Source organism: Atta cephalotes (genome assembly GCF_000143395.1).
Source record: "Atta cephalotes unplaced genomic scaffold scaffold00004, whole genome shotgun sequence".
NCBI classification, from domain to species: Eukaryota; Metazoa; Arthropoda; class Insecta; order Hymenoptera; family Formicidae; genus Atta; species Atta cephalotes.
Genome location: NW_012130068.1, coordinates 7,028,621 through 7,038,814, shown reverse-complemented (window position 1 = coordinate 7,038,814; position 10,194 = coordinate 7,028,621). Strand labels below are relative to the sequence as shown.

Below are 10,194 nucleotides of genomic sequence, written 5' to 3'. Positions count from 1 at the left end.
TCTCTCTTCGGTTTCTTTTGACAGACGGTACACTATCTGTGCGCGATAATGGATGATGAAAGGCGCATATTGGAACAAAACGAGAACAAGACAATGGCACGAAATGCAACCGTGCAATGAGAATCGCTAGGTAAAAATAGAAGTGATGTCCTTTTGTATGAGATATTCATGGATACGGAACAACAACTGTAGCTGTCTGTGTCAGCTATATTTGATGTTTTAAGCCTTTTCATCGTTCTCTTTCTTTCTAGACGCATATTCATATATCATCTGTAAATGATGATAAGGCTAAAATAAAGTATTATTATCGATTTCATCAATGGAATAAAGAAGAAAATGGAAAAATAAAAAAACAAAGACTATTTTCTATAATAAGAAAAAAATTGTATATTTGCTCTTTATACGAATCTTCCCACAGGTGTTTTCCCACGGCATCTATCATAGATGATGGCACACATTGATTGATAGATTTAAAATCACATTGTTATCGTTCTTGTCTTATTGACGTTTGGGATACGATCGCAAAACAATTTCGTTCGAAGAAATTGTCTCATAAAAAACTCATTTAGAGAAAACCAGAGAGATGTAGAGACGAGGTGGAAAGAACGGTTTCTCTTTTTGAATAGAACGATCGAACCATTGTTCCGCTTCATTCATTATCGACTAATAAGGATGTAAAAAGCCAATAAAATAACCACTCGCAATCGCCTGTCATGTCGTGTTGGATTTTTCTATTTCCTGCCACTCTTTCAATCGCCGATCCTATATCAGAGGAATTACAAACATTGACATGCTTTTCATTTTATAATTCCAATGCGAATTAATTACGATATCGCGGAAAAAGCATACAACTAGTTACATATTTACACTTAAACTTTTATGATAACGTTTATATTACATACTTTTATTATAAAATAAAATGTTTATGTAAACTTTAATAATTGAATAATTAACACTTTGTGTTTTTTCTTGTATCGTTCTGCTTAGAATTAATAAATATTTAAGTTGTATCTAATTCCAGAATTAGGTACTTTAAGGAACTTTAAAAATTTCATAAAAATAACGTATTATCATTATTTTTGTAAAAAAATATTCGTTACTTGTTATTGAAATTATTTTAAAATAAAACGCGTTATTATTACCGTGCCTTAAAAAATAATGATTTGTTATTTATTTTCGTTATTTTGTTGTAATGTTAAATAAAAAATAAATAAAAAAGTAAGATATTAGATAAACATTTTTACATTTTACATTATTTAACAATCAATATTAATTATAAAAATCAATATTAAAACTTAAAATTCTTAGCTAATCTCTACAGTAAGCTTATCTTCATATTAAACTTATGAAAATAAATCTTTGATAATTATTTATATTAATATTTTTATTTTTTAAGAAATAATGTTTATCTTTAGAAAATTAGTTTATAATTTACAAACCCAGATTTTATTAAAAATTTTTATTAAACAATGTTTTTAAGCATTAATGGTCATTCAAAGTGCATTTCAATATTGCTAATATTGAAAATTTATAATTTACATCACATATACATATATATATATATATATATATATCCTACAGATTTTTAGTATTACAATAATTATCGTAATGCAGCCTAAATTATGAAATATAAAATATTTTTTAATATTTAAATTTCTATTATAAAATATTTCTAGCCAATTATAAAAATAATGCAATTTATTGAATAGTTATAAAGATAATAATAAAGGATCAAAGTATCGATAAAAATAATGACTGAATTCGTTATCGTTACTGTAAAATAAAAATGTAACGACTATTATTACAAATAAAAAAGAGTAATAATTATTATCGAAAAAAAACGCAAATGATAACGCAAATGATGACGGTGTTACAAGTAACACGATACTTCCCAACATAATTTCCCTGCATAATTCATGCAAATTGTTAACCGCGAAACCATATGTGGTCTCTCTCATGGAGAGCGAGACAAATACGAATCGTGTTTCAACTGATTTGGCGACCGGCCAGTGGGTGATTTCATTATACCGATTGTTTCTTCCGTAGTGTCTAACCGCGGAACAGATTCCGCCTAACCGACAGCGGTTTATCGGTCGGCCTTGGCTCATGACGAATGTCCCATTATATAGGTACTACAACGTCAGCAATTTTCACGATGCGGATAAAGTGAAAATGAGTGGAAATGAGATGGTACGAATGAGCAGCATCCAAAAAGGGAAAGATATCTCAACAGCAACCCCTGTTAGGCGCACCTGCTAGGTCAGCGCATCGATCTCCGGAAATTCACGGCCCAACTCTCGCCCGTCCCTATTCTTCGCCGTCTTCTCTCGCTACTTCCATGTATCATTGTCTTACACGTCCGGCCCCTCGGCAAGAATACACGGCACAAAACGTCTCGTTCGACTATTGTCTCGGTTACACCCCATTCATGAACCAGTTCGACTCTCAAAGCCTCTGATCGATAGTGAACTTAGACACACTCTCATACTATCGTAGGGACTCACACGTAAAATACACGTACATATGTAAACGCATTGCAACATTGATATCGTACGGAACTATTGGTGGACAGGGCGGATTGTATTTTCAGAATATCGATACATCGACGATTTTCGAGCACTAGATAGACATTTATTGTCTGCCATTTCTAAAAGGCTTATTCGAAGTAGATATATATACCGAACGAAGAATATAAAAGTATTCTTCCGATCGTATAGATAGGAGAATGATATGCCTGAAGAAGTGTTCCGTATACGATAAAGATAGTTTTTTATCATTTCTCGAAGAATGATCGAACGAATGACTAACGCAAAGTATTACGTTTGCTTTAATGTCTTCTTGAAAATTCTTTCGATAAAAATATTGATTGATAGAAAAGTTATGTACTGTTACAAAGCAGTAATCTGCGCTTTTTTTTTTAATACTTTATTAATATATGTGAATGCTCACATTCAGTAAACTGTACTACTTTTATATGTTTATCGTTTTTCAATTAGTCATACAGGTTAGGTATATTAAATCAGTCCTTAACTGCAGCCACGCCTATTGTATGTTTTGGTTATGTACTATACGTGTTGCTTTCAATTTACCGCAAACTATAGCATTTAATAAAGCTATTATTATTATGTCTGGATTGGTAAACAATATCACAATCGTGCACTGTTGAAACATGAAATTTATGAAGATACGAATCCGGTTTTTTTCGAAACACTGTTTTTACAAAGGTCATCGAAAAGTGATTTTTAAAAATTTTGTTTTGCGTTGTAGGTTACTCAAATCTAACAAAATAAGGGAAAGATAATCATAGCGAAAATTGTTAGTTAATAAAAATTGAAATTGAATGAACTGAAGAATATATAAAGTTTTGTAGAGGTTTTATTTCTCGACGCAGATAATTCTTGTAAACATATATGAAAAGTATTTAAGTTTTATTATCCTATTTCAGGATCAATGGCTGACAAAAACACACAAGACGAAAAAAAATATGAAGGTTAATAAAAAATGTCATAAATTAATTCACGTGTGCTGAATATTTGACCTGACATTTCAATAGCAGTAAAACCTGGCGCAAAATGATCATTCGTAGTTTATTTTAAAAGCACACATGGAAAATAGAGCAGTACAGACACGACGTCCCGTGGGAGCTGTTTGTTAAAACTAGAAAAGCGAGCAAGTCATTAAACAAGGACGAGCGACATTTATTGTTTCGGAATACAAGGGACTAAACTCGGAGAAAGTTTAGAAAGAGAGTATTCCGATAATTAATCGCACCAATATAAATCTCTCTTTCTCTCTAAGAGAAAGCGCGAAATCAAGAGGTGTCAAATACTGCAGCGACGAGAATAAAAGAGAAGAAATAAATGATCTTTATTTAGTTTTATCTCTACTCTCGTCTTTCTTGATGTCCTCTTCTTTATTGCTTTCAATTGTAAATTTTTCAAATAGTCCAAGATCAATTACACATTCTGGATGTAAAAGAAGCTTAACCCTTGCAATCTAATTTTTTATTGTCTTCGTACATCAATATCCCATATACAGAATATATACTTCTCACACACATTCACAGATCAGCATGTTCTGATTTGTATTAATTCTTAATTCGTAATACGAAGTATTGTCAATCTTAGTAACTACTCTAAATAAACTACATCAATAAGCCATTTAGAGTAATTATTAAAATTGGTAGTATTTTGTGTTACGATACAAAATACATAATATATTTTGCCCAGCCCTCGTCCTAATTAAATAACACTCATGACTAATCTCGATCTAGGTCACTACTTTAAAACTTTTTATTACTTTATTATTTAATAGCTAAAAAATTACTTTTGCAGCTTCCTGAAGTCATAGTGACATAGACCGAGAATAGCCATGAATGTTATCTAATCAGGATATACTGATCCGCGAATATGAGAAGTGTTCTCTATATGGAGCATTGAAGTTTCGTACGGCAGGTAGATATTAAAGGTGATTACAGGTATTGATGTGATATGTTTATCAGTACCATGAAGAAAGATATAAAGAAGGAGATGCGCTTGCATCTCCGGCTTATGAAATAAGTAAGAAAGAGGAAAATCCATAGAAAAAAAGAAATTGCGTAATATAGAATAACTTTTCCAATTAAACAAGAAGTTCAATGCAAATATTAACATTTAATATTAACATTTGTAATAAAACTTTGGGAAATTCATTTTAGAATCAATGTTGAAACAAAAACTAATATTTGTTTTTATTAGTTGCTATTCAAATTTTGTTCGGCATATTATATATATAGTTGTAAAGTTAACTACTCAACATTTAAACAAATTAAGTATCTATAGCTCATTTGATAGTTCATTGTTTGCATATGTATGCACATTTTGAGTTTTCGTTTGTACATTTTCAATAGAAAAACTTCAAAAGTTTGAATTCTTTTGAGTGCACCCTCCTGAAAGTAATTCTACTGGCGCTTTTGCATTTATTGCTGTTCATCCTCGATTAATAATAATCGATACGGACAATGAATTGATGCTCGTCCTGTGAAAAATAATAAAACATCAGATTATAGCGTGTAAGTCTTGTATTAAGCTTTATTTCTAACCATCAAGAATATAAGTAAGTATAAGAATAGTAGAAAGTGAGAATCGTTGACGTGTGTCCTGATTAAAAAACTGAAAAATTTTCACAACTGAGAGTAATAAAGAAGAGAATAAGAAGAGACATCGTCATGTTGGAAAACAACAGAGACTGTGTTGCAAATGTTAAAAGACTACATATCAATTAATGAAAATTAAATTTTTGTATTTTAAATGTTTATTATATTTATAATTACGAATAGATGAGAACGCTAAATAAAAATTTATTCATTCGTTTTCTCGTCGTTCATATAAATTTCTGTTTATTTTTTACAGCAGAATTCACTAATTCGTTAATAGCTAATAATAACGAAATTTTGCGCATCTTGTATTGTAAACATTTGTTAAATGCTTACATATTCCGAATCCCGGAGATATTAGTTCGTAAAAGTTTTTCTACACAAAAATACACGTTTGAGATACATTTCTGTTGATGTAATAAATACATCGACGGACTCGTATAAGAATTCAGGTCGTATATTTCGCCAATGTCGATTTTTGACTCATTCTGCGGAAAATGTTCGCAGACCGCGTGCATAAACTCGGTACTACGGAAAAGGTAAGTTGGAAATTGTCCAACCAGGTCTCGTACCAACGCTGAGAGATCTTTTTAACTTAGTCTCACCGACGTAAGGTACGTAAGTCGCGCGTCGTCCGCGTATTTTATGTTAGAATTTACGCGAACACTTCAAGAATCCATTTCCATTCGTCACTGTGTCGATGCCACTTTTTCTCATCATTGATCCTCTCTATCTCACGAGATAATAGTAATTTATCATGAAGCGTCCGCGCATCATTCTGGTCTGTCAGATTCGCACGTCAACATATGTTTCTTTCTCTCTTTCAACGGTGTTACATAGTATTCCGCATTGTTGAACCGCAAAGCTGTTATGACATGAAAAATGTTATATGGGATTTAACCCACAATCCGTTTTGCTTGTTGCAATAGATATTTGTAGTAGTGTAACACATTCTCGTGTTTTCATTTCTCAATTTTAAATTTTAATTTAAACAGTGATGTATTGTATAGAATATTTGCAACGATTATATAATTGTGTTCTTATTTTCATTTGACAGAAAAGCTTCGCAATTTTTGCGTGGACTTAATGTGTCAAGTTGTTGTCGCTCGCGGTTGTCGCTCTCATTTATTAATAAAATGAAGGGAATAAAATTACATCATTATGTAAATTATTTATGAATAAAAGGACATTATGGCCCAATTGTGACTCGTCCGTCATACAGGTGCAATTAATGATATTCATTACGAACTAACAGGCTCACTAATTTGACAATTGATGCGAAAACCAGAGTATGTACTGTAGAGTGAAACACAGTTGACATCTTAATTATCGGAGATGAATTATGATCGATGTAAAGATAGTATTCATGCAACATCAATCATCAGGAAACGAATAATTTCTCGCATTTAATTAAAACTCGGTACTTCAAATAAAATAATTTTATTTGACTTTAATTCTATCTCACTATTTAAAATATGGACTCAACGCATAAATGTATAAATATAAGTTTGTAAAGTAATAATGAAAGCTTGTGTATTACAGTCATTTCGGTACAATAAAACGTACATATAAATTTAGTTTTTTTTTGTTATTTTATTTGCAATTTTTATTGCTTTAGCGACTAAAGCAATAAAATTGCGAATAAAAGGTAACAAATTAATAACAAAAAAGCACTAAATTTATATGTATGTTTTATTCAACTGTATTGTAACTGTACAGTGCGAGTTTAATAAACATTCGGTTAATGTGTCTGATATCGTTCTTCATTTGCACGCATTATCGAAAAGCACTGAAATCCAAACAGACCCGATAATTGTTACCGTAAAAGAACTGGAACCAATAGTTGGATTTAGCCTCGGATCGAAATTTTTCGGTCCAAATCTCTAATATAAAATGCGATGATATTACGAATATAGAAATCTCATACGAATGATATGCTCCATCTGCAGTGTGAATCTTTTTTGATACAAATGAAATCTCACTCAAATTTCTCCAAAATGGAGAGTGAAGTTCGATTCTCTTTTTTATAATATTTGTTTAAAACTATTTAAAAAACTATTTAGTTAAAAAACTATTTAGTGAGGTAATAAAGAGTTTAATATAATGTAATAAAGATACTGAAAGGTAATCCTAAATTTTTTCACATTTTTTGAAAGCTTATATTAGAATAGTAAAAAAAACTTGACTGGAGGATTAAGAATATTTTGCAACTAAACACATAATCGAGATCGAGCGGTAAGTGATAAATGGAATGCAACAAGTAACTCACTCATTGATCGATGGGTCGCCATCACCTCATTCCTTTCAGCTTCTGGGTATGTCTTTCCTTCCTTCTGTGTAGATATATAGCAAACGGGTGGGGCGATCGACTATTGCACAATTTGACATTCCCGACTCGTTCGTTCACGATATTCATTTTCAACAGGTAAAAAGACGAGAAATTACGAAAAAGAATTCGCATTCGTGCAACAAGGCTAATGTCCGTTTTCAAATATAGATTAATCTCGGTTCAACCGAGACCTTAATCTCCATCTTTTTCTAATTCTAAAGCTCGGTTCCACCAATGTAAGTTCAACTTTAATCTCGGTTTAACTTCCTATTTTTTTTTTCTAATTTTAAGAAAAAAATAAACATTAAATTGAACCGAGATTAATTTTATATTAATAGAACCGGACCTCAGAATTAGAAAAAGATGAAGAGTAAGTTAAATCGAGATTAAAGTTAGTCTATACATTGCAGCATTGGTGAAAATCATAATTACTTGAAGTCCTATTCCGTAATTTTTAACGATAGTATCGATGTTGTTACCTTATCATTGCGTAGATTTTATATTACATAGTAAAAAAGTTATTCAACGACAGTATCAAAACTCGTCGTTAACACTACATCTTAACACTTTTCAAGGAAAAAAAAATCGCGTCGCAGACAAAATACAAGGCTTGAGCATCACTTCCCTTCCTTCTTTTAAAATTTCAATTAGATCTTTACGTCAATCAAAACTGGAAACAACAATTGGAAACGTTTTCAGGCAAGCGACGGATGTTACGACTGAATGCGGTGCATTTCGTAATACTGAATATTCTGCGTACATATAATAATGGACGTTCCGAAGCAATCACCCGTTATTCGATTCAAAACTTTCAATCCTCATTATCACTTCCGACAGAATAGAAAAGACGCGAGAAGAATTGATTGCGAAGCATAAATTATCTCATGGGAATAGCTCATCGGCTACTTCAGTACGTGCATTTTTCGAGAAGAAAAACTAGCGGCGATGTAAAAGCAAGCGAGCTTCGAGCACTACTTTTGAAATCTTTATAGCGACGAAATAAAAGATAAATAGACGAACCGAGACGATCATCCATCGTAGCATGCGATATTCACCTCCGACAGATTCGAGACACTAAAAGATATAAGATTTTGAAACGTAAAGCGATCTCTAGACAATCATATTATTGCACAATATTTGATATTGTACATTATATTATCTATATTGAGTTTATATTGAGTATTTAAAAAGTTTTGTATTCTTTAAAGAAGTATCATAATATTATAATAAAAATAATATTAAACTAAAATAGTTATACAATAATATTGAGCATTTAAAGGTCGCTTAATTCTTAATAAGTCGATATCGAATAGAAATATTTACTATGAATATATTCATCAATGTAAAAACTATTTATATTTATCCTAAATGAATAAGCGTTATCGAATATATCGAATTTGATTAATTCAAACAAAATCTATTTATGACGATATTCATTATTCATATATTCGATATATATAATGCTTATTCATTCAGATTAAATATAAATAGTTTTTTAATTGATAATAAATATATTCATAGTTGATATTTCTATTCGATATCGACAACTCTAACCATTAATACACATAACGTAAATAAAACAGAAGTATTACTTTTAAAATTGTGTGACCAATCTGTATAACGATGGAATGGAATATATAAATTATTTTCGATTTTCTTGCTTGATAATTTGACTCAGCTCGATTTTGTTGTTCTAAATCTTTGAAAACTATTACTAGCTATTCCATGCCAGCATAACATCTTAAACTTACAATTCAATGAAAATCTCAATAGATTATATTGCAACAAAATTGAGTTGAATCAGAATATCAAGTCATAAAATCAAGATTATATTGTCTTATAAATTAATTACAATTTGTTGTAATTTTATTGTTAAATTTATAACATATTAAAAAAATATGTAAAATATAAAAATTAAAAATATGACCTCTCTCATCATGAAAAATATCCATATTATATCTGCCTTTATTCGTTCTCGAATGTTGAATAATACTGATCATACTTTATACGCAACAGGTTTCAAGCTCTGTAATCGCGTTATAAGTGCTAATTTTTTATCATTTGATTTATTTTTCGTGGAAACAGGCGGATTGAAAGTTCAGCTGATGCTGCGGTGCACGGCGTCGAATGAGAATTTACACGAGTTGTACGTCCTCATAAACAGAAATGTCGCGAAGTCATGGATATGCATGTCACACTACATTCGTTAAGCTAGTAGTTGCATTCAGAATATCAGTCATAGTCTCTCAAAACATGATATAAAGACGATGAACACTTGCTCGGCATGTACATAATTTACAATAACAAATTTCTATGAAACACACCCACACACTCTCCCTTCTTCTCTCAAGATTTCACTACTTTGTTTTGGCAAATCACAAATCTTATTTATTTAATGTTGTCCTTTCAATGAAACAAATATGTTTCCACATACTTTTTACAACAAATGATAACAGACATGCAGGTCAATATGACTCAGTATCTAATACAATTTTTTAGAACGGCTACTCGAACGAAGTTGTTGAACGGCAGCAGACTCCAATTTCTTCTTCCAAAATGATTGGTCGAGTTTCGACTTTCGAGTGCGTCTTCTCATCGAGATCCAATGAAACCGTAACAAGATGTGGAGTAGAAAGTACTCGTGTTGTAAAAGTTGGATCGGGAAGTCCCTACTTCCTCGTAACTTGCTGTCCTGCATCTAAACGAAGACTCTCGAAATTTTTTCCATGCA

General features: G+C 31.2%; 1 protein-coding gene across 1 annotated transcript in view; it reads left to right on the top strand.

Moving 5' to 3' along the window:
- LOC105626026 overlaps positions 1-10,194 on the top strand; it is an 82,984-nt gene that overhangs the window by 27,898 nt on the left and 44,892 nt on the right. The window lies entirely within an intron of this gene.